General features: G+C 45.3%; 1 protein-coding gene across 1 annotated transcript in view; it reads right to left on the bottom strand.

The window, feature by feature from the left end:
* LOC138749598 (TNF receptor-associated factor 4-like) overlaps window positions 1–24,787 on the bottom strand; it is a 104,006-nt gene that overhangs the window by 25,657 nt on the left and 53,562 nt on the right. The window lies entirely within an intron of this gene.

Genomic DNA, 24,787 nt, shown 5'->3' with positions numbered 1-24,787 from the left:
AAAACAATAAAATCAAATTATGCTTAGAGCAGGGAGCTGACGAAGCAACTCACAAGGATGCAGCTCGAGATTTTTCTACGCACAAAAAAAGGCAGCCAGAGAAATATCACCTGGATCACCAACCCTATAGCATTAGGCTTGAGGTTAATCCCAAGGACCCAATTCTGAGCAAATCTCGGAATCAGCCTGGTTATTAAATGCAGAGCTTGGATCGCTTTATTCACAATGAAAATACAAGAGGTAGAGATAAAAGGGTGCTTGATTAAGCCATGGCAGCGCTGCCACTGGTGCAGACCTGCGGAGAGCAGGGAAAGGACACACAGCGCTCCTCTCTGCGTCGATGTCGACCGTGATTTATAACCTACGTGTGGAATCGCGCGAATGACGCCCCATTGTTACTGCTGAGTGCTGGCAGTTGTGTTTAGACTACAGGTATTCCGTGAAATTCTCGAGGGAGTCCAGGAGGTAAAATATCAGAATGACATTTTATGTCCATGACCTTTTTACATAGACTGCATTCCGGAATTTTGGGTACCATTTCCTGGAACCCAGCGACTGTGTAAAAAAGCATAAATGACTCTGAAGGGATTCTCTTTGGGTTCTCTTTCTCTAACGGAATTGTGAGGCAATAAAGGAATTGAATCCTGAGGTCAGTGGAAGTGAGAGGCTCAAGGTAACCATACACATTGAAACTGCTCATCGCTGGGACCATTAAATAAACCTCTGCCAGGCCTTAACACCCTCACCTCGACATACAGCAAACCAAAAGGGATGGAGTTCCCTGCTGCAAACGGTCTCCTGTGGTAGATCACAAGCTTTCCAAATAAATATTACTTCTTTAAATTAAATTCTTTACATTTTCTCTAAAAAGCCCTTCATCAAGGTATGAGCAATATGTAGGCAGGGGCCCTGAACAAAATGGTGTGGGGGTGGGGGGGAAAGAAAGAGGCAGAGGGAGGGGCGTGGTCATCTCCTTTCACAGAGCCATTCCATCCTCCCCCTGTTTGCTGGCATGTCCTCCTTCCCTTATGAACCTATTACCACCTGCCTGTGTTCCCCCCCTCACCACTTTATTCAGACACCCGCCTACATTTTGCTCAACCCTCGATGAAGAGTTCGTGCCCAAAGCATTGGTTATTTATCTTTGCTATAGCGTTTGACCTGCTGAGTTTCTCCAGAATTGTATTTTTACTTGGGTATTAAAATTATTTGTGTGGGAGGGAATGGATACCATGGCTTCCACAAAACATTTCAAACTTTACTGTCTTTTACAATGTGATTAAATAGACTCTAAGATTGACTCAATCTTTCCCTTGGCTCCTTGAAACCACTTTGGTTACATTGAGTCCCTGCTTCTAAGACAGTCCCTTGGGATCAAGGACTTGGCTTCCACTACAATTCGGCGAGTTCTGGGACCAATGAGGGAATCTGCAGACGCAGGAACAGATAGGATGAGGTGGGCGGTGAGGTGACTATTTCCATTGCATCATAGTGAGACACTTGTAGGGGAACCTACAAACAGTGACGCTCCTGGCCCCCATTGCCCTGCGTGCCAGGTGTCATGGGTTTGGGGAGCACAAGGTGAACAATGGGGAAATGCATTAGTGCTGACTGCACCCAGGTGCTGCAGAGGAACAAGAGACTGTAGATGCTTGAATCTGGAGAGAAAAGGTGAAAACTGTAGACAGGGTGAGAGTTGAATGCACAACTGGGGTAAAGGAGCCATGGGGGGCGGGGGGAGAAGAGAGAGAGAGAGAGAGAGGGAGAAAACACAAACGAACACTGGGATAGATGGGGGGAGGGGTCAGGGGGTGGATGGAAGTAATGCGAACCAGATGTCAACATTAATGCCATCCAGATGGATGGTGCCCAGATGGAAATAAGAGGCGTTGTCCCTCCGATTTACGGGTGGTCTCCTGAGACCATGGACAGACAGACATGTGAACAAGGGAATAGAAATGGGTGGCCACTGGCAGATCCTCGCTATCACAGCGGACAGAGCCGAGGTGCTGAACAAAGTGGTCTCCCAGTCCGCGCCAGTCTATCTGGTCATGGCAGGAATGGACTTGGTACAATATATTCAAATTCATTTAATTTTTGTTTGCTTAATTTAAGCAAATAGCGATTAAAAAGAGTCATTAATTTTTATGTCTTGCTGGCTTTGGACTAATCAGTATTTATTTCATATTTATGGTGAAATCTCTTAACTGTCAGAAACCAGCTGCACCGTGTGACTGGGTTAAACTAGAAGTTGTAAATCTTTCACACACCTCGGTGAACTTCCATCAACAACTTTCTCTGTAATTATGCCACAAATAAATAGCCTGAAAAAATTAAGAGTGCAGTAAAAGCCAGTTTATACCGGTCCAGTTGCCACCAAAGTACCTCACCCTGAAGGCAGCCCAGGCGGAGATCCGGGCCAGGTTAACCAGCCTTACTTAATGTGGAGTCAGATATTGCCATCGGGAAGAAGGGGTGGGGGAGAAAGGCACCTCCACAAATTGGAGGAACAACACCTCTTCTTCTGCCTGGGGCACCCTCCAACCGGACGGCATTAACATCAACTTCTCCATGACCCACCCCAACCCCCCTCCCACCTATGTCTCCTTACCCCAGCTCTCTCTCTCTCTTCCCTTTTCCCCCTGTCTCCTCTACTTCAGCTCTGCATTCAAAGAGCCAACCCCTTCCCCAATCAATATTTAAATTATTTAGACCCTACATCATGGTATCAGGTCATTTCATCTACGCCACCCAATTTACACCTTTCCTGTCTGCTGACCCCCTCCCCATATCCTATTCTCAGTTTTTGTCTGTACTCCTCACTGCCACTTCTTTTATTCAGATGCGCCTGCTTTTTCTATACTGTACCTTGAGGAAGGGCCCGAAACATCGGTAATATATCTTTAACTCCTGTGGACACTGTGTGACCTGCTGAGTTCCTGCAGCATTTTGTGTGTTTTTACTACAATCATAGCGAATGCAGACTTTCATGTTCAACTCATAGAAACATAGAAAATAGATGCAGGAGTAGGCCATCAGGCTTACACCGCCATTCAATATGATCATGGCTGATCAGTACCCGGTTCCTCCCTTCTCCCCATACCCACTGATCCCTTTAGCCACAAGGGCCAAACCTAACCTACTCTTAAATATTGACAAGGAACCAGCCTCAACTACTTCCTGTGGCAAAAAATTCCACAGATCCACCACTCTCTGAGAGAAGAAATTTTTCAGTCCTAAAAAACTTCCCCCCATATCCTTAAACTGTGATCCCCTCCAGTATTGGAAACAACCTTCCCACGACTAGTCTGTCTAAACCCTTATATGTTTCTATAAGATCCCCCCCCTCAATCTTCTAAATTCCTGAGAATACAAGCCTAGTCTATCCAACCTTTCTTCATATGCAAGTCCTTTCATCCCTGGTATCAGTCTAGCGAACCTTCTCTGCACCCCCTCCATGGCGAGAATGTCCTTCCTCAGATAAGGAGACCAAAACTGCACGCAGTACTCCAGGTGTGGTCGCACCAAGATCCCATACAGCTGTTGTTAATCAGCATCAATTCACCCTGAGTAGGCAGGGCAAATCACAAGCAAACTGGGGTTTGTGATGTCATTTACTACATTCAAACAACTTGCTGCAGACCACCGTCGTGCCAACCTTCTACAGGAGCTCTATCGAGAGTGTCCTGGCTGGCTACGCCACAGGGTGGTCCAATTGCTGCAGAGAAATGGATCAGAGGTCAATCCACAGGACCACAAGGGTGGCAGAGAGGATCACTTGAGTCTCCCTCCCCATCAGCGACATGATCTGCCGAGATTCCTGTCTGAAGAGGGTGCGCAAAGTCATTGAGAGCACATTCCACCCCCGTAAACAGCATCTGTCAGCCCATCGTACTGGGAAAGAGATCCAGGAGGATCAGAGCCAGCACCACCAGGCTGAGGAACAGCACCTTCCCACGGTTGGCAGTGAGAACGCTGAACGACCAGAGGAACTGCTCGTCCTAACCATCCAAGGACTCGTAATGACAAAAAACAATATTTATTTATTTTATTATGTGCTGTATACAAGTACTTGTCCTGCATATGTATTGTTTCTCTAAATGTGCGAAGTCGGGCTGTGTGTGCGGGTTTTGCACCGAGGAGAACGCTGTTTCGTTGGGTTGCACTTGTGCAATCAGGTGAGAATAAACTAGACTTGACTGGACTCATTCACAAGAGACGTACGTTATCAGCAAGGCCAGCGTTTAATGTTCATCCCTCAATCCACCGGAAATGAGGAGGCAGTTAAGATTCAACCACGAGGGTCAGAAGGATGTCAACCTGGATGAGGATGCTACATTGGTTCTACGGTCGCCATAGTTGGTATTGTCTTCTTCAAAATTCCAGCTGCCCTGATGGGATTTGAACCCTGGATTAACGGTCAGAACTCTGGCTTCTAACCACAGCGGGGGGGGGTTGGTGGAATGAAAGGGTGAGCACAAAGAGGGGAGATGGGGGTAGAGTAGGGAGAGGTGAGGGGGATAGGGCAGGGTAAGATGTAGTGGTGGTGGGGGGCAGCGGGGGGAAAAGATGATGAGCCTATGGGATCCAGCAGCAGTGTCACCCTCGGCAGTGCGGGGGAGGTCGGGACCGCGGTAAATCTCCACGTCATTGGGAGCCTCAACTTGAACATGGTGGCAGCAGAGGTGAAAGTCAACGTAGGAGGCACCAGGAGCTCCAGCCTGCGGGCCTGTTTTATTTCAGTCAGCTCACATGAACCAACCCTCAACTCCCACCCAGTAGTTAGTAACCTAATAACCCACTGACTGAGTCTTCCCTGCTCCATTCTGGGTGTGGTAAACCAATCTGCTGCTATGATTAGCTACTGCTGACTGGACCCGCCTCCTGAGACCAATCCTAACCATAGCACCTTGCATGCTCCCCATTCCCCGCTGTCTCGATCAGTCAATGTTCCAGTCTACAGTTAATAAAAGCCTGATAGTCACAACTCCAGTCTTTTGTGATTATTGATAGTGCATCACTAAGAGTGGGTTCAAAGAGAAAAATATCAGTAGCTAACTGGCTTATCCATGGATCCTGAGACAGCAGAAAACTGGATCAACTACAGCTTCCTACACTTCATTTATCATCTCATTAAGTGGAAAAAACACCATATTCTTTTGAGAGGAGAGATGTGACCACTCAATAAAAAAAATTATTCAGCCAGTCCTTCAGAGCCAGTGAAACCCGTGTCCTACATCTTCTCACCCGAGGATACACCCAAATCAGATAACAGGGTTGATCCAGATAACTCCACCAGTAGGAGCTTATTTTTTCAAAAAAAAATTAAGCCCCATCTGATTGAATAATTCATTTGGATTTTCAATTTTTTTTTAAATCAGAAAGAGATAAAAAAGGGATTATGACCATGGACAGACATGCCAGCCAAGGGAATGGTATGGAGAATTGAAATCGATGACAACTGGGAGTGAAAGTCTGCAGATGTAGTAAAAACCCACTGGGAGATCTACACTATTGAGGAAGGCCTGAACCAGCTGAGGGAGGCCTCAGCCAGCTGAGAGAGGCTCCAGCTAGCCAAGGCCTGAACCAGATGAGGGAGACCTAAACCAGCCAAGGAAAGGCTGAACCAGACATGGGAAGCCCCAGGTGGTTGAGGGAGTCTCCAGCCCCAGCTGAGGGAGTCCTCAACCAGCCAATGAAGAGGCCCCAGTCAGGTTGCAAGCAGTAGTTTCTGTAGCCACCAACATTTTCAGTGTTCAGGTAAAATATTTTGTTGAAACTTGCCTGAAGAAACTCAATAGACTAAAAACTATTGACCTCCATATTCCTGAATAGTCAGAAGGGTTTGTTTGCTGAGATGTGCACATCGTCATTTTACTCATAATGCCGTTTGGGTCCCTGCACTGAAAGAGTGAATTAAAGGATTGGTTCAACTGTATGCAACCAACGATTGCCTTCCCGCATCCCATCAGGCCTCACTTTGTGAATCTCGCTAATTAGTGACAGCACCTTGTCAACTAGTGAAAAATTAACCCTTCTCCCACTCCCCCTTCCTGGCTCTCACTCTCATCACCCAGCCTCACCCTGCCAAGGAATTCATGGTCAGGAGACTATTGTGTGGAAAATAGCAGAATGTTGCCCTGCTCAAACATTATTGCAATTTTGGGACATTTCCAAGATCTGAACTGGAGCTGAATTTCATTAGTGCAGTTCCAAAGCACTCAGCGTGACTGCACGCGATAGACTGCCTGGCTGGTGGCAAATGGTGCATTGCAATTAAACAGGCAAACTTCTAAAAGTTATCTCAAACTTAAAATGATATGACATGCCTCCCACAGCAAAACAGGCCTGTCAGGTCAGCACTGACAAGGCCCATCCAACTCTTCCACTTCTTTATCCCCATACCCTTCCAAGTTGCCCCGTTTCTTGCTTGACCCACTGACTTCCTTTAGTTTGCTGCAGTAAAAACCCCCAGTGTCCGGCCCCTGTGGGGATTGGTAGATGCCGGATAAGTGCTTGAGATTGCGGGTTATATGATTGCTGAACTAAGTATGAGGTCGTGCTAATTTTACCAATTTATTTTCCGCGATTTTTTTGCGGGTTGCTTGGTTGACTCTGTACATGTAACACAAAGGACAATTCAGCACATCTTCTCTCCCTTTTCTCACACTCTCACACACTGTGGGGTGAAAGGCGCGGAAGGCAAGATGGCAATAGTGACTTGGAATTTGGCTGCTCCCTGCATAAGAATCAGAGAGCCATTGAGAGGACTCAGAGATTCTAACAATTTGCTCCTGGCACGTTTTGGAGCTAGTTCTGAGAGTACAGTGGTCCATTATATGAGACAAAAAGGCTTAACATTATAGAGACAAACTTACCAAGCAGACTCACTTTGAAGCCCGTTGGCAAGTAATTTTCCAAATCACATGCAGCAAAATGGAATCAGTGACTAGTAATCAGCCCCACCATTCTCCCAGGGATACAAAATTAAAATTACCAGCTCATTTTTCTGGGGTCTGCACAATGTCTGAAAGAAATCCCAGCAATGCCCAAGAGAAATCCTGCCCCTCCAAACAAATCAGCAAACCTGGGCGGGACAGAAGCCTGTGTAAAACTCAAGTGCACCTTCAATGAACCACAGTGTCCTCAGTGCACTCACATTATAAATGAGTTTCTCTCATGTTTGGCACGAGCGCACTTGGTCCCAATAGTGGCTTCAAGTATTTCCTGCAATCTTCAGAAAAGCTGTTTAAAACATTATAAAAAAACACAATAGATTTTTTTAATAACAAATATCCTGGATAAACTCAGCAGGTCACGTAGCACCCATTGGAAAGGTAACCAAAGATTCGGGCCTGAGCCTTTTGTCAGGGATAAGAGAAAAACAACAGGGAGACAGAAATAAAAATGCAATGAATTCACACCAGCAGACAAGAAAATGAGCCTTACAGTTTGCAGGTAGCCTCAATGCAGCAGTACATTCACAGTGTGATTTCATTCACTCAGGTGCCTTGCCGTCCGCTGTGGGCGAACATGTCTCTCCATCCATCACGATCTCTGACACCCTCCCAATTGCAGTTGTTCCCTCCCCCGTTCTCCTTCTGTGAAGCCTCCATCTTTGAGCTGAGACCGTCGTCAATGTTGAGTTCATGATTATACAAGGGAAAAATACTGAAGTGGTTTCCCGTTGCCGTGTCCAATACTGGACAGGTCTCCCTGTCCATTGATCAGCAGATTCATCTGCCCAGCGTTTTTAGGCTTACAGCCACAAATTTCAATTTGTAGAGTCTGCTTGTAAAAACCCATCTGCAATTCATGACCCTGATTGGGAGGTGAAACAGATACTACATTTTGCCCAAGGGTGACTGTAGGCTATCGGACAGAAGGAGCTCCTTACACCTCCTTTTGAGGAGCAATTGCGCAGACACCAGAAGTGTGATTTAGTCGATGCATTTAGTGTTGTGAATTTTTTTAAGGTTGGCACATTTTAGTGGACTTAACAGCATAAACCAAAGTAAAATACACCACTCCCCAAGAATAAGCATCTATAATGAGACCCTTGGATAACATGGAACACTTTTTGCGCACCTTGGGAGCTACCTCTCAGCCAAAGGAGAGATGAACAATGAAAGTCACCATCACCTCCATTGCATAACGCAGCTTCAGGATGTCTGAGGCAAAGAGTGTCTGAAGTGGGTCCTTGCAATTCCCCAGAATCTCCCAGCACAAAATGTACAGCCAAAATGTCCCAATGGAGGCCGGTTGCAGTAGTGCAGTTCAGTTGGGAGAAAGAGCACATCTGACTCATTCCGTTTATTTATTTCAATTTAGATAGCACGGCAACAGGCCCTTCTGGTCCACCAGCCTGTGCGTCCCAAACCTACAACCCTGGTACATTTTGATTTGAAAGGTGGGCAGAAAGTGGAGCACCTGGAGGAAACCCGTGCAGACACGGGGAGAATGTACAAACTCCTTAGACACTGCCGGATTCAAACCCCAGTAATAGCCATGCCACTAAAAGAGATGTTTGTTAATGATCTCTTCATGGCTATTGTAATTGCGAAGAGGGGATGGGCTTTCCGGGTGGTTTCCTCACTCGATTCCCTTGAGTCTGAGTTGCAACTGTCAGTGACCATTAAAACTCACTTAAACCTTGCACCCTAGATGTTGGAAATATGAATGTGTGGAATTTTCATGCAGTTAGGTCAAGAAATGCAAATTGTAAAAATGAAGCGTTGCAAACAAATTGTTTTGGTGTGGACCCCAAATGAGGGTTGTGCAACATTGCTCCAAATGTTCTGAGAAAACGTTTCCTCTTTGGTGACAGGAACTCTGAAGAACTGAGGTACCCATCCATCTGTGTCATGTAAGGCTCAGGGCTGACAGTTTTTGTAATTGATGGTGATGAGACAGCAAACAAAAGAGTTTAGAGTATAAACACAACGCTGGAGAAACTCAGCAGGTCACACAGACAGAACTAACGTTTCAGGTTTGGGCAAGGTAAGAGCAATGTGTAGGCAGGAGCCTAGACAAAATGGTGGGGAGGGGGTTGCGGAGAAGCACAGGCCCACGGGCAGGAGGCAATGGGTGGATAAGGGAGGGAGGGCACACCAGCAAACATGGTGGGGGGGGGGGGGGAGGCTCTGCGAATAGAGAGGGAAGGAGGAAAGATGCTGAAGAGAGGGATAACAGGGAGTAGGCTGGCAGGAACCGGAGAAGTCGGGGTTAATGCCATCTGGTTGGAGAATGCCCAGACAAAAAGGTTTGCCAGGAACCTTATCAAGATCAGTAAAGTACCCTCTTACACAGAGCCTCCAGTGATTGTAAAGGGAATGAACCTTTGCTCTAATAATGTGATAACTTGACCATCTTGGTCTCCTCACAGAACTGTGGAAACAGACTTGATGTAAGCAACCTACCACTGTCCTCCATTGGAAATCAGTAGGCACACTGATATTTTACTTTTGGAGGGGGTTTTTAAGTGTCCGTTTATTGTAATCATCTACACCAGTGGTTCTCAACCTTTTACGTTCCACTCGCATCCCACTTTAAGTAATCCCTATGCCATCGGTGCTCTATGATTAGTAAGGGATTGCTTAACGTGGTATGTTAGTGGAAAGAAAAAGTTTGAAAACCACTGTTTAAATTGTCCCTAATTGACTCGTTATGTGCATGGTTTCATAACTCTAAAGGAAATGGGCCATTGACAATTTTTCTCAAGCAAAATATTTCAGTCACCATTGGGTCTCGAGCAGTGATTCTCCACTTTCCCTTCCCACTCACATACCACCTTAAGCAATCCCTTACTAATCACAGAGCACATGGCATCAAGATTACTTAAGGTGAAATGTGAGTTTATGCGGCAGTTTGAAAACCACTAAACTAGAGGAATGATGTTTCTGCACAAACTAGAAGGGTCGAATGGACTGTTTTCTATGGTTCTAATATTTGATTAGCAGACATTGGTCAAAGGACTAGGATAAATGGTGCTCAGGATGGAAGAGGGGTTTCTCAGGAATTCAAGTAAAATAATTGGGATCGACAGAAGAGGCAGATGTGTGCAGAGTTTGTTTAGGAAACCAAAAGGCATGCACCGAAGCTGAACGTAAACAGCTTTACGGAAAACAAGATGCCTCAGTGGATTGGGCTGGCAGATGACAAGTTCAATTTAAAGGGGATGAGCGTGAGGTAATGTTTTGTGCGAAAAAAATTAAGTGGTGTTCACCACAATTGGCCAATCCCCATAGGATCTCTGGCAGAGCATGCATTTCCTTGGAAGGGAACCGATTGAACTGCAGAAGGGCCCCAACCTCGCGTAAATAGTGGCGGCGCACAGTTTGACCACTTGTGTAATTTGATCATTTGTAAGGGGCAGGGCACTGAGGGAGATGATGTTTTTTCCCCCCCCCCCACATGCTCCTTTTCTACCCTGAAGTACTGTAGAATCAAAATTGTTGTGTTCATACAAAACAAAGATTGATAGAATTTTAGGCATTAACGTAATCGAAGGATATTGGGACATAGAACAATACCGCACAGTACAGGCTCTTCAGCCCTCAATGTTGTGCAGACTTCTCCATATTCCTTGCTTTAAAAAATAGCTAAACCCTCCCTACCCCATAACCCTCTATTTTTCTTTCATCCATGTGTCTGCCTGAGAGTCTCTTAAATACCCCCAATGTTTCAGCTTCCACCGCCGAGGCATTCAAGGCACCCATATATCAAGTTGCATTTAATTTTTTTTTGAAAAGCCATGACCTTGATGAACAGTGGAGATTTGAAAGGCCAAGGGCCAATATTTGTTTTTTGGCTCAAAACGGCAAGCATGCCTTCAATACTTTGACATTCATTAGAGCAAAGGTTTCTCTCAGCCCCAAAAGAGCAATTCTCTAGTTTCACTTACAAAGTAATTTCAGTGATGAATTATAACTGCAGAAAGAGATACAAGCTGCAGTCACTGTGGTTATGGTTTCAGGTGAACAGTTAATATGGAAGAAATGTTCACTCATTATTCTAGCCTGCCCTTTCAATTTGTTACCTGTCTGTACAGAGAGTTGATGAATGTCTATTCATCAGTGGGATTTGTAGGACTGGTGATGGACTCCTCATACCAATTCCTACACAGGGACCTTTGCTGAAGATGTACTTGTGGTGATTGTCAAGGATTACATTCCAGAGGACCGATTAACACAGTGAGACCATTCCATCTGATCAGTCCACACAAGTGTTCTGCTGCAGAGAAAGTTATTGGAGATGTAAATGTATACAAGTCATTGTCAGTAATGCCCTGTCTTTCTCCAAAGCCAAACTTAGATTATCTTTCTTTCCTTTTATATCTTCTCTCCCCCACCTTGATAATACGGAGTCCTTACAATTCTTGGGATAAATCACATCAGCCATTCATCTCATGGGAGTAGCCATGAAGACCTATGTTAATTTCTTTTGCTCCTAGCCCACTTCTCTTACACCTCTTAAGATCTTACATCTCTTGCCCTATTTGTTATCCAGCCTCCCCGCAAGTGCGTCCACAAATTCACTGACGCTCCTTGCAGGAGTGAGTTCCATAGTCCCAACATTTATTGGTTACATGTGGCTTTTATTGAATTCCTAGTTGGATTTATACAAGTCGAGGCCAACCTTTACCAAGTCCCCCTTCATGGGGGTCACCACTGAAATCCAACTGGACCACCCACATAAACATTGCCAGGTAGAAGCCCCAATATACTCACCTCATGACACCCCAAAACCTCTTCCACCATCTTTAAGTTAATGGACAGAAGTATCATGGAACACTCCCTATTTATCTCATTGACAACTGCTCTAGCAGCACTCCTTAACACTTTGACCACCTTAATTATTCAATCCATTCACCAGTTACCCAACCAGAGTTCCTACAACATCATCTTGCAAACCCACAACTTGTAATTTTTTCATTAAGAATTATTACTTAATATCGGTTGGATTTAATCACACAGCCTGAAATATTGCTGGACTATAATCGGATTGTATGGGCAATGTAAATAGGCTCCGACAATGACTTGTATACATTTACATCTCCAATAACCTCATCTGCATCTGCTATTGGTGCAGACCTATGGGGAGTGAGGAAGAGGAGATACACTACTCCTGTGGGATCCAGTTGCCCAGCCGACTGCTGTCGGCTCCACGCAGGTTTGGAATGGCCTGTTGAGGGAGACAATGGGTTTTTTTTTAATTGAAATCCCGCGATTATGGGTCTGCGCTTAAGATGGCGGCGCCTGTTAATCGGCAGCAGCCTCGAGGGCCTGCACACTCTGGGGGAGCGGAGGACTGGAGTAGGGCACTAGAGGACGAGAAGATCACGCACCTCTGAGAAAGAGAAGTGAAGGAGATGACCTGCGGGGACGGTGCTAATGGCAGCAGACCATTGAAGGGGGTCTGCAGCTGAGGTACCAGTGGATGCAGCAGGTTGCTGGAGGCCTGAGGCAAGGAAGCTGCGGAAGCTATGGGTTGCTGCCATTAGCACCGTCCCCGCAGGTCGTCTCCTTCACTTCTCTTTCTCAGAGGTGCGTGATCTTCTCGTCCTCTAGTGCCCTACTCCAGTCCTCCGCTCCCCCGGAGTTCAGGTATCTGAACCAGGATGTGAGGAGGGCGCTGAAGGGTTCCTGACCGCGTCAGATGTTTAGATCTGGAGCTCGGGGCGCCAATGGTTTTGACTAGACTATGTGTGGCTACAGGGGCTGCGGAAGCACTGGAGGCGAATCTACGGACACTCGGTGACTCTGGGGGGCTCTCTTTTGCTTCTCTCTCTCTGACTGTAAGAGGCGACCAGGCAATTCCTGCCGGTGACAAATCTGTCTGCTTTGCAGCAGGCAAAAAGAAATTTCATGTAATACGACACCATTTTATTAATATGATAATAAATTGAATCTTGAATCTCTTCAATCTTGATTACCTGCTCAAACTCTTTCAATTCAGCTAATGCACTGGACTGCAAAGATTTTTCTTCCTGAACACTTTTGGATGTATTTTATAGATTTTGGGCTGCAAATTATTTAAATAAAAACACTAAAATTTTACCAACACATACCATTTTTTACATAGTTAACCAATTTTTGTGATTTTGTCATATTTTAATCTACTTCAAGCATAAAAATCACGAGGTGCAACATGTCATTGAAAATTCATTTTCTGCATTCGCACTTGGACTTCTTCCTGGCTAATCTTGGTGCAGTCAGTGGCGAACATAGTGAAAGGTCATTGTGGCCATGGAAAAGTAGCATCAGGGCAACTGGAATCCATCAATGCTGGGCGACTATTGTTGGACACTGACTCGAGAGGCATCAGATGCCGAGTACAAATAAAAATCAGCGGCAAAACATTTTTAGGTCAATCTAATTCACGCAATGTTTCAGCATCATTATGGAATTAAACATGCAAAATTCAACGAAAGCTAATTTAATGTTTCTGCAACTTTCTATGTGATACAGCAAATCTAAAATTATCTTTGTGTTCAGCTTGAAATTGTCTATCATAATCCCCAATATTTTTTTTCTGGGAAATAAACCTTTTGGAAAAAATGTTGTCCAGTGTGATTGGAGGATTAATTATACAGGCAGGCAGAGCCTCCTGACTAAATTTTACCTCCAAGTCACATCTGACAACTAAGCCCAACTCCACAGGCAAAGAACTATGTATCAATTTAAAAGCCATTTTGTGCAATGAACACAGGATATAGAAAAGATAAATTACAAAATCATTTGCTCACTGTTCTTCAAAGGGTTAGATAGGTCAGTTGCCTACAACATTCCACTTGTAATGTTCCCTGTAACAATGAATAAAATGTTTCTTCCTCACTGGAGCAGGAGTCAGCCCCGCAGGGGACAAAACTTTCTGCAACTTGTACCTGGGATGAACGCCCCAGCTGGTACATTTCTCCCAGTGGAGCCGGAAACATAAAATAAACGACATTGTAGAGTACTGAAGGCGAAAGAAAAGCCAAACACATGCTTGCAAATGTCAACACTTTTAAAATTGTAGTCAATTAGCTTTGCTTTTGTGAAATGAACCAGAGGTTTAACACAGCATCATTCTGCAGTCAATCACAGCGTTTCACAGCACAATGAACCACGCTACACAGACCTTCTTGCAGTTGTCATGCTCAGCTTCTTGGACACTCTCCGTACAGAAAGTTCAACCAAAAGTGGCAGCGGTGGGAATAATGACAATTCCACTGATCAACAGAACCCGAGAACACCACAACATTGAAACAGGCCTTTTGGCCCATCTAGTCAGTGGCAAACTATTTTTCCTTCTAGTCCCACTGACCTGCACTATACCATATCCATCCACACCCCTCCCGTCCAAATTTTTCTTGGATGTCAAATTGAGCGCGCATTTTGCAATTTAGCTGGCAGCTTTCCACTCACCCAGCATTCCCTATGTGAAGGTTTCCCCGAAAGTTCCATTTAAACTTTTCCCCTTTCAGCTTTAGCCCACGTTAACTAGTTTTTAAGCTCTAGATAACATCAGTGGAAAAGACCTGCTTGCAATTACTCTATCTATACTCATCAAAACTTTGTACACTTCTATCAAATATGCCCTCATTATTCTACACTCCAGGGAATAAAGTCCTGACCTGTTTAACCTTTGCCTGTAATTCAGTTCTTCAAGTCCTGGCTCTATCCTTGTTATCTCCTCTCATCCATACCGCCTCGTGGTCTCACGTGCAGTAATAGATACCTGTGGGCCAACAGGGTTCCAAATTACGAAAGCCCATCTGATCGGAGTAGAACTTCACTCCCAGTGTGAGAAACCAAAGGTCCTATAGCACTGCGGCACTCTATCTCTGAATGTATTCCTATTGGTATCAGTCAAACAAATTCCAGAGGGAAGAATTCAACAGGTCAATGCAATGATAAGTCTGATAGAGGGTCCCGAACCAAAACGTTGAGTGACCGTTGGGTCTCCAAGGGTCTTGCCTGTCCCACTGAATTCCTCCGCCCCCCCACTTAAATTGATGTACCCGTGGTGTGTGTTGCTGACTGGGAATGAATTTCTGTCAATATTTCCCTATTTATCCTTTTATATTTATTACCTTTGGTTCCTCTCAGAGGGCATTGAACTAATTTAGTTTAGATTTTATTGTTATTCATGTGTCTTTATCGTGCACGTCGCCTGCTGCAACCAGGAATTTAATTACATCCACGTATTGTACGTATGTATATGACAGAAAAATGTCATCTCATTTCAAGGAAGGATTTGTTCTGTGAATGGAGATTGTGGCATTTCCCACTGCAACATCTTGCACTGGATGACCCGATATTAAAATAATTAGCATGGGCGGGCAGAAGATGTCTCCAGACGCAAATTGATCTGAGCTCATCATCTGTTAATGGGGGGGGTTGCAAAATGTTGGAAGGCAAGTAACGAGGATTATTTTATAATTAGAAATAAAATTAACTGCATTGACGTCACCTTAATCAGGTCTGCAAGGCCTTGGGGGATCATGCCACTCATTCAAAGGCAAAAATGTCCGGCTGAATCCCAGCAGAAAGCCCAATAAACGACAACTCCAGTGTCAGAGTAATGGACAGTGAGATTTGATGCCTTATCAGTCAACATGTGGCCCTGATCACAGACCCATCGCAGTCTGTCTCAGAGTAGAGTCTGAGCTCCAATGGAGCTGGAGAAGACCAGTGTTGATGTGTGGTCAGGCTGCATTGGAGCCTTTTTCACATCTGCAGAAATGTGGATAAGTGACGCAAGGATCTATTGATCCAGGATCAAGGAAATTGTTCTAACCCTGGAAGAGTGCAAAGTTGAGTACAGCCTGGCTCGATAGCAGATGTTACATCCACATATTGTCTTAAGTGGAATTTGGATCTGGTGTGAAGCATCTGCCGACTCCTGTCCATCGGATCTGCACACAGACACCTCTGGAATGGTGTATGGAATGCAGTTCTCTGGAGAGTTCATTGCTGTCAATCAGAGCCACAAGATGAAGGAATAATGCAGAAAAGTGCTAGAACTTGCGTTCAGTTCTGGTCGCCTCATTACAGGAAGGATGCAGAAGCTATGGAGAGGGTGCAGAGGAGATTTACCAGAATGTTGTCTGGATTGAAGAACGTGTCTCATGGGGCAAGGTTAACAGAGCTGGAGGATTTCCCTTTGGAGCGAAGAAGGTGATATAATAGAAGCGACAAGATTTTGAGAGGCATAGATAGGATAGACAGCCAGCACCTTTATCCCCAGGGGTAACATTAGCAAATCCCAGAGGACATCTGCATAAGATGAGGGGAAGAAAGTTTAGGGAGGATGTCAGGGGTGCCTGGAATGCATTGCCCGCAGTGGTAGTGGAGGTTGGAACAAAAAGGTCATTTAAAAGACTGAGACAGGCACATTTATGCAAGAGAAATAGAGGATTATGGGTGTAAGGTCAGGGAGGTTAAGATTGTTAAGTAGATTTATTTAGGTCAGCACGTTGTGGGCTGAAGGGCCTGTGCTGTGCCGTAATGTTCTATGAATTTAGCAGGTCACACAGTATCCATGGAAGGCAGTTGACATTTCGGACCTCAACCCCACATCTGATTCCTGGCAGGGCTTGAAGTGTCATGCTATCCAGCACTTCTGTGCGTTGTTCTAGTTCTCCTGCATCTGCAGACTCCTGGCTTGCTACGAGATTAAGGACAAGTCGGAGAAGAGACCCAATGTCACCACAGAAGTGGTGACGAGGATACAGCCTGGAGACAGGGGCAAACACATCGATGGAGGAAATAGGGGATGTTCTTGTCCCGATTACTTCGCCATACCAAACCAGGGCATCGGGGAAATTAATTGCCAAACTTGCTCCAATCCATTTCATTGGTGCCAGCATGAAAAGTATAAGAATTCACCCAGAAACAAAACCTGTGCCTATTTCTCCAGTCTAATTGTTTTTGAATTTGATCTAAGGAGCCATAGAGAACAAAGCTATAAAATAATGTTCCCACACTGCTGTGCATAGATTGGGTTTATACAGTCATATTAAAAATGATAGGTGCAGAACTGTGTGTGAATCTGCAGAGTGGCTCTCTTCTACATAGTGAATCCATTACTGTTTCATCATTCTGATGCAATCCTGCAAGACCCTGGAGAGGATAGTGAAGTCAGCGGAAAAGATCACTGTGGGCTCTCCTCCCACCATGAAGGACATCGACAACACTCGATGCAGGCAAAAGGCAATAAACATTGTGATGGACTCCACACACCCCTCTTGTAAACTGTTCTCCCTTCTGCCATCTGGTAGGAGGTACTACAGCACTCAGGTCATTACATCCAGATTGGGCAAGTTTCTCCCCCCCCCACCACCCCCCAGGTTCCTGAATTCTCAAAACGAATGTAGATAGTGTACCATGGACTTTTACTGTATATTTTACGGTTTCAACGTGTTTAACTTCTATTCTAACTTGTGTAAATATGCTCCATGGTCCTCGTCTTTGCCGTGCGAGCATGGTATGAATGATAAATAAAGGTGGGTTGACTGGACTACAAGTGCAGTTCTCTGGAGAGTTCATTGCTGTCAATCAGAGTTATACATGGCAGCTTTTTTTGAATGACTTTCGACTCCACCTCATTAAGCTTTGTGGCCGATTCCATTATCCATAAGTTTGTAATCCCTGCCCAATATAAGGGCAGAGGTGCCATGCTGCTGGAGCTCAGCGCGCAGGATTCCCTCAACCCCCCTCCCCAACCCGCGCTATTCTGGGTATAACTGTTTCTTTCACAACTGGTCATCCTCCTTCGCAGTTTGTTGTCAATTATACAATGCCAAATACAATGTGGTGCCCCCCCGAGGCCAGGTCTCGCGAGGCCTCCTTGTCGCTGTTTTTGGTGAGCTCAGGCTCCTGGAGCCTTCGCCATAGCTCTCCCTGCAAAGCCTCTTCTAGGGCAGATCCAAATCTCTGGCCTTGGCCCAGTTTCGTCCATGCAGGCAGTGGTCCAGTACCATGCTTCCAGTTTTGCTGGTTCCCTTCCATTCTTCAGCCCTTCACCTTGCCACACCCATCCCCTCGTGAGCCTCTCTTACTCCATCAGTTCTGTTCAGTCATTCTCTGATCTCCGCTGAGCAGATTCAGAATCAGAATGCACAAAATGTGTTGTTTTGTACCACCATTAGAGTGCAAAAATTCATATAAAACACCTTACCAATATATCACTGCATGGTTAATTCCTTGGGCATGGCTAACCATGCCACCTCACCTCAATTTCAGTTCTTCCCACTGACTCATTGAAAGAGTCTGACTGCACCTGAATCACGTCTTTATTTCTTTCTAAACAAATACTGCCTGGCGTGATGAGTGTTTCCAGCTTTTCTTGTTTTAGGTTTCTTATTGTCAGCACCTGGCAAGTATTGGTCTCGAGCGACCTTTGCAGATAAGTGTGTGCAGATCAAACTTTGGTGCCAAGGAGTCTGTCACAATATCTGCATCAGTCAGCTGACTGTTACTTCGTTTGGGTGGGGGGGGGAGGGAACCTCTGCTGTACAGTGTTTGACTATTATGGAATTTCTAACATTTTACAGACATTTTTACAGAAACTAAGTGGCCCAGTTAGTGTAGCAGTTAGCACAACGCTGTTCCAGCGCCAGCAACGCAGGTTCAAATCCAGCGCTGACTGTGAAGAGTTTGTAAGTTCTCCCCATGACCTCCCACCTTTCAAAAACATATGGGGGTTGTTGGTTAAACTGGTGCAATTGGGCGGCATGGCTTTGTGGGCCAGAAGGGACTGATAGATACCATGCTGTATGTCCAAATTAAAATCAAAACCATGTGGTTAAACAAGAAAGTCTGCAGGTGCTTAGGGTCGAGTTCAATACAAAAAAAGACACGCTGGAGAAACTCAGCAGGTCACACAGTCTCCGACAAGGAGCCAGGCCCGAAATGCTGGTTCCTCTTTCCTTCCTATGGATGCTGCGTGACCGTCTGAGTTTCTCCAGAACATTTGCGCATTGCAAATGAAACCATGCTACGCACCAAGTCGAAATGGTTTGTTAGTATTCAAGGGACTGCACGATAGGCCAAAGCGCCATACAGTCACCAACCGGATCAAAGATCTCAAGTGAACAGAAAGTTCCTTTTTCCATGGCTTACCAGCCTGCAGAAGAGCGTGTTTTGTAAACTCCCCACAGCTTGTTATCATCACGGGCATTCTCAGGGCAACTCTGTGGAGAGGTGCCCAGATTGGGCAAGGTGCCACCAGATCTGCCAGGATCTTGATGGATTTTACCATAACCCCCCCCCCATCCCTCCATCACGACTTCTAATGACAGTAGAACAAACTACTGTGAAGAATGGCCTCATCTGGCGAAGGCAGAGACAGGTACACACAAGGTTCATGGCCTTTTCCTGATGGTGGAACTGGTACTCCAGTCAGACGATGACATCCTAGTAACAAGAAAGAAGACCTTTTACAGCTACACTAGTGTTGTTTGATCATTGATAATGATAATTGATAATGAGTTTATTGTCATACACATTATTCCATGTACATGTGCCCAAAATTCTTTCTTACTGCAGCCAAACAGGCATTTAATATAAACTGCAATTATAATCATCTAAGCCCTTCCTACCTCATAATGCTCTATTTTTCTTTACATCCATGTGCCCAAGAAAAATAATAAATATTCACAGCCATCCTGGTTCCAAAAAGGGACTTGCGATACTGCAAACAGCCCTGGTGTGCTGTTGGAGCAGTCTCAAGGGAAGGTGATTACTGTTGGAAAGAAATGGTTCTTAAACCTGGAGGTTCAGGCTTCTGTGCATTCAACCTGAAGGTAGCAGCGAGAAGAGGTTGCGACGAGAATGAAGGGGATCCTCTACGATGTTGGCTGCCTTCTCGAGGCAGCGCAACACATAGATGTCAGCAATTGATGGGAGGTCAGAGCCTGTGATGAACCTGGCTACGTTTGCTACCTTCTGATTACAATTTCTATAAAGGGATGTGTAAGCATTGGATACTTATTTTATTTGTTTTATTTATTTATTTTATTTAATGCAGCAAGAAATAAAATCTGGGATCGTTCTTCCGTACAAAGGACAGCGGAAACCTGGGTAGTTCCCTCCCTCAAATGGCTTTGGATGCTGGATCTATTGGGGATCTTAGGGCTACATTGGCTGGAAAGTGCTCCATCCAGGCTTTATTGCATCTCAAAAGATGCTACATAAATGCAAGTCTCTTTCCATCCTGCACTCGACCATGAAAAACTTTTCACAGTTGGGCCCTAGGCAGCTATGCTGAGGCAGCATGCATTGGGAAACTCCCCGGCACAAAACCTACCGCACTCGCTTCCAAAGCCAAGTCAAACACCTCATTAAAACAAAGAAATGGCTCCAGTTCAATTAATTAGATCACATTTCAGAATAAATCAAGGTAAATTATTTGATTTTAATTACATCCATATTAAATCTGAAGAAAAATGACCACGGTAATTAGCTCAGTCACACTTTTAGCATTGCACTCACCCACATCCTCAAAGCCCACAGCAGTTGCTTTAAGGAGCTGTCCTTTTATTAAATGAGCTTGAAACAGGAGGGAAAAAAAGACCACAGTCACCCACTGAATCGGGAGCATGGAGATCACGAAGCCAACAGCAGTATCAGAAACCATTTCTGAGTTAACCAAACAAAATGATGCTCATAGAACGCGAGATGAGATGCGAGTTTATGGTTATATTGGTTGGTTCAGGTGCCTTGCTGTTCGACCTAGGCGAACTGGTCTCTCCATCCATCACGGTGTCTGACTTGCCGAAGCATATACATCAGTACAATGTACAGATGCTCTGAAATTCTTGATGAACATCATGATCAGTCCCACTCTTTATTACTTCCCATGAGGGACTTTTTGGAGCAAGGATCGATGAGCATATTCCAGGCCATTAATGAGCATGACCAGGGTTGATAATGGAAGAGGGGGAGATGGGGGAGGGGTGGGGGGGAGAACGATGACACAGACTTAGGAAGCCAAGATCTGGCTGGTGTGGGTGTGGGGGAGAAACTGATGGAAGCAGCCATCTGGGTGGGACATGTGAAGATTGGGCTCTCCATCATCGTCTTGGCTGAACGGGGTGTTCAGGGGAACTGGGCAATCCAGGGAATCAAAGGTGTTGGGTGAGACCAAAATGATGAGGGGTCCAAAGAAATAGGAAGCCGCCTCAACACTTTCCAGAGGGGTTAACAACCAAGGGGGCATCGATTCTTGGTTCTACTGTTCAGTTAGAGAGGAAATACTATTTTAGAGACTAAAACCTTCACATTAAAAGGAAATTGGATATGTAGTCGGACAGCTGATCTGCAGGAGGTGGAAGTGGCTCCTTTCTGACCAGAGCAGACACAATAAGCTGCACAATAAATCTGAGATCCTACAGTTACAATAGTGATTGCCCAATAAGATGACCAGAGGCTGTAAAAGGAGATTATAGAAATTAAAGTCTCTTTCTTTAGCATTAAAGTTACCACTGCTAAACAGCGTGAGACAGAATTACTCGTAACACAATGCCCCTTCGCTCTGAGATAGGCAAACTCTCTGTCAAGTTCAATCATCGTAGGAGCCAAAGTCACTCAGTCTAATAGTCTAAGCTGGTTCGTATACCGCAGAATTGTGCAATCTGGGGATGTTTGTTTCAGGGATTGATTCTCACACAAAGAGACAATCATGAGTTTGTGTTTGACTCTGGGACTCGTGTATTTGATCTGAGCTCACACTTCAGTACAGCATCGAGAGAGAGGTGCTTCATTGTCTTGTTGGAAGCAATTTTGAACAGAAGCTTCCAGAAGGTCAGAAAGAAACTTAAGAGCACAATTGCGTGGAATGCAGAAGTTCATCCACAGTTGTATTGAGTGAATGAGCCTTGTGGAAACCTAAAGGCGCCAGAGTTTAATATTTACATTTCTGTTTTATTATATGACAATAATTGGTATCTGATCTGACACATACCAAAGAAGACATTTCACTGACCAGCAGTTGCCCAGAGTCCTGGCCAAGGTTAATGTGGACCCTAAAATAAACTGGTCTTCCACCTCACTGATGTTTGCATGACTTGTCGACAAGAGAAAAGTTCAGAACTTCAGAAGTCAGTCAGTCAATTGGTTGAGAGTGGGTTTTTTTTTGCTCTGGAAAATACTATAGAAATGCAAGCTCTGCACAAGTGGATTGGCTGTAGTGAACTGACTGCAGGTCTTTTCCAACATGCACCACTTCTGCCAAAGGGAAACAGATGGGGGAAGGTGGTTTGAGGCAAGACGAACGCAAGGAGAAAATTTGTCCCAGGCGTGGGCAGGTGAATCAAAAGTGAAGGGGTCAACATCTGGGTCCAAGGGGGAGCCTATTGAGGACAGGGAGGATGAAGCACTTTTTCACTGGAATGCCAACCTTGGGACCTGCGAGAAGTTGGTGATTGGGCCTCAACAAGAAGTGGCTGTGAGTTGAATGGCTCAATCTCACCTACTTCTTAGGGTGAGAGGGGTGATGGCCAAGTTAGTCCCATTACATGCCCGTCTGCTGCTGGCAAGCAGTTAACCCATGCTTACTTTTCTCCACACGCCTTGTCTCACCTACCATCATTGATAGACCCCATCCAATGTCAGCTCTTATCCTCGTGATCAGACATTCTCTTCAACCCTACATCCTATCTGCTAAAGATACATATGCTGTAATTAGCAGGAGACGGGCAGACAGGGACGGGCAGACAGGGACGGGCAGACAGGGACGGGCAGACAGGGACGGGCAGACAGGGACGGGCAGACAGGGACGGGCAGACAGGGACGGGCAGACAGGGACGGGCAGACAGGGACGGGCAGACAGGGACGGGCAGACAGGGACGGGCAGACAGGGACGGGCAGACAGGGACGGGCAGACAGGGACGGGCAGACAGGGACGGGCAGACAGGGACGGGCAGACAGGGACGGGCAGACAGGGACGGGCAGACAGGGACGGGCAGACAGGGACGGGCAGACAGGGACGGGCAGACAGGGACGGGCAGACAGAGACGGGCAGACAGAGACGGGCAGACAGAGACGGGCAGACAGAGACGGGCAGACAGAGACGGACAAATGCAAACAGTGTTGTTAATATATTTTACAGTTTTTAAAAAATCCTATTACTAGCCAGAACATTTGATGTGTTTGCTCAAAGTGCAGTCACCAACTAACATTTAAATGCTTTCAACTAGTTTACTGGCCGTGCCTTTTACAGAAAGAAGTTTTAAGACAAATGGATTAGCTGGACACCACCAGAGGTGATGAAAATAGCAGGTCTTTTACCTGTTGGCTAAGGAAGTGGCTGGGGTCATTAAGTTGAAAACTCAATTGCAGACCATTTGGTCAGCAAGTGTGGGCTTCACACTGCTGAGTAGTTGCTTGCGGGTATAAAGAACCCCCCCACCCCAGAGTGTAACTATCGCACACCATCTCTCAGTATTAAAACACAAAGCTCTGCTGAGGGGAGACAAGGTCATCAGTTTGATGGAGTTACGATTTGTGTATTTGGAGTCAATTAACTGAATGAGGCCAAATGGTCTAACTGCTCCCAGTGCCTGATGGTCTAAATATCCTTCACTGCAGAGTAGGAACAGCTTTCTTATTTTTGTGGAAAATTTTCACTCAAACTCAAAAAACAACAGATCAATAGCAAGGGGGATAAGTGCTGATATGCACTATCCCAATCAACAAGACGCTAAATTCTTTCATCTTTCTCCTGAGCTCATCACTGCTCATGCCAAGGATCCAAACATTACTCTCAAAGTTTGTTGATCTACAAAGTCTCAGTGGTTCTCGCACACTTGTGGTTCAGTGTCCATGGACCAGCGTCTGATTCACTGGTGCTTAGGTCAAGGGCCCTTTTATTGTCACATAATAATACACTAAAAAAAAATTCAATATACATGATATACCTCAACTTTTGACTGCCACAAGGCAAACAAAGTCACCATGAGCATTGCCTCGGCGTCCCTAACAATAGAAGAAAGAGAAGCAACAGTGCAGCCACACAGACTCCAGTTCAAACCATCGGCAACCCAAGCCTCCGATACAATCAGGAAGCCCTCACCACCCACTCAAATCCCGGTGCGGATATCTAGTTCCCATGAACCAGTCTCCTGCAGCCCCTGCTTCTCCGTCTCGTGCCCAGTGCCACTCCGCTGCTCCAACTGGAGCCTGCAACCCTTTGTGGTACACTGCCCACCACAGGCATCGCCCATTGCAAGGCCCTAATCTCAACTTCTGTTGTGCAAAAGTCTTGCAAATCATTCAAAATGAACCCAAACAGGCAATGAAAGATTTTCTATTGGAAAAAAAATACAAGAAAATTAAAATTGCACTGTGATTTAAACACTTTCTACCATTGTCTAACCAATAACAGGCCAATATTCTGGACTAAATTACATGCAGTGCCAAGTGCTTTTTTTTTTAAAAAAAAGTATATCCAGTTCCTCAAAGATTCAAAATCCCACAACCCTTATAGAATTCCATTGAGGGTAACGAAGTGCAGCACAGAGGGAAAAATATAAAGTAATTCATAAAAAGCACCACTTGTTTCACATCTTAAAAAATTGACAGAATTGGGGAAGGAAGGTAAATGAAAGTTCAACAGTGATTCTATTACAAATCTTCTACTGAACCACTTTCATTCTGCATTTGTTAAGGCGTCGATGAAAAGGCACTCCAGCTGTAGAGAGATTCTGGATGCACTCCAGCTGTGAAGAGCTGCGGAGTATGCCTGATGCTTTTCCCAATATAACCCGCACAACTTGCTCCAAGATCACCCTCGACCCAGT

The sequence above is a fragment of the Narcine bancroftii genome, chromosome 14, assembly GCF_036971445.1.
Source record: "Narcine bancroftii isolate sNarBan1 chromosome 14, sNarBan1.hap1, whole genome shotgun sequence".
NCBI classification, from domain to species: domain Eukaryota; kingdom Metazoa; phylum Chordata; class Chondrichthyes; order Torpediniformes; family Narcinidae; genus Narcine; species Narcine bancroftii.
This window is presented reverse-complemented; position numbering and strand designations above follow the sequence as displayed.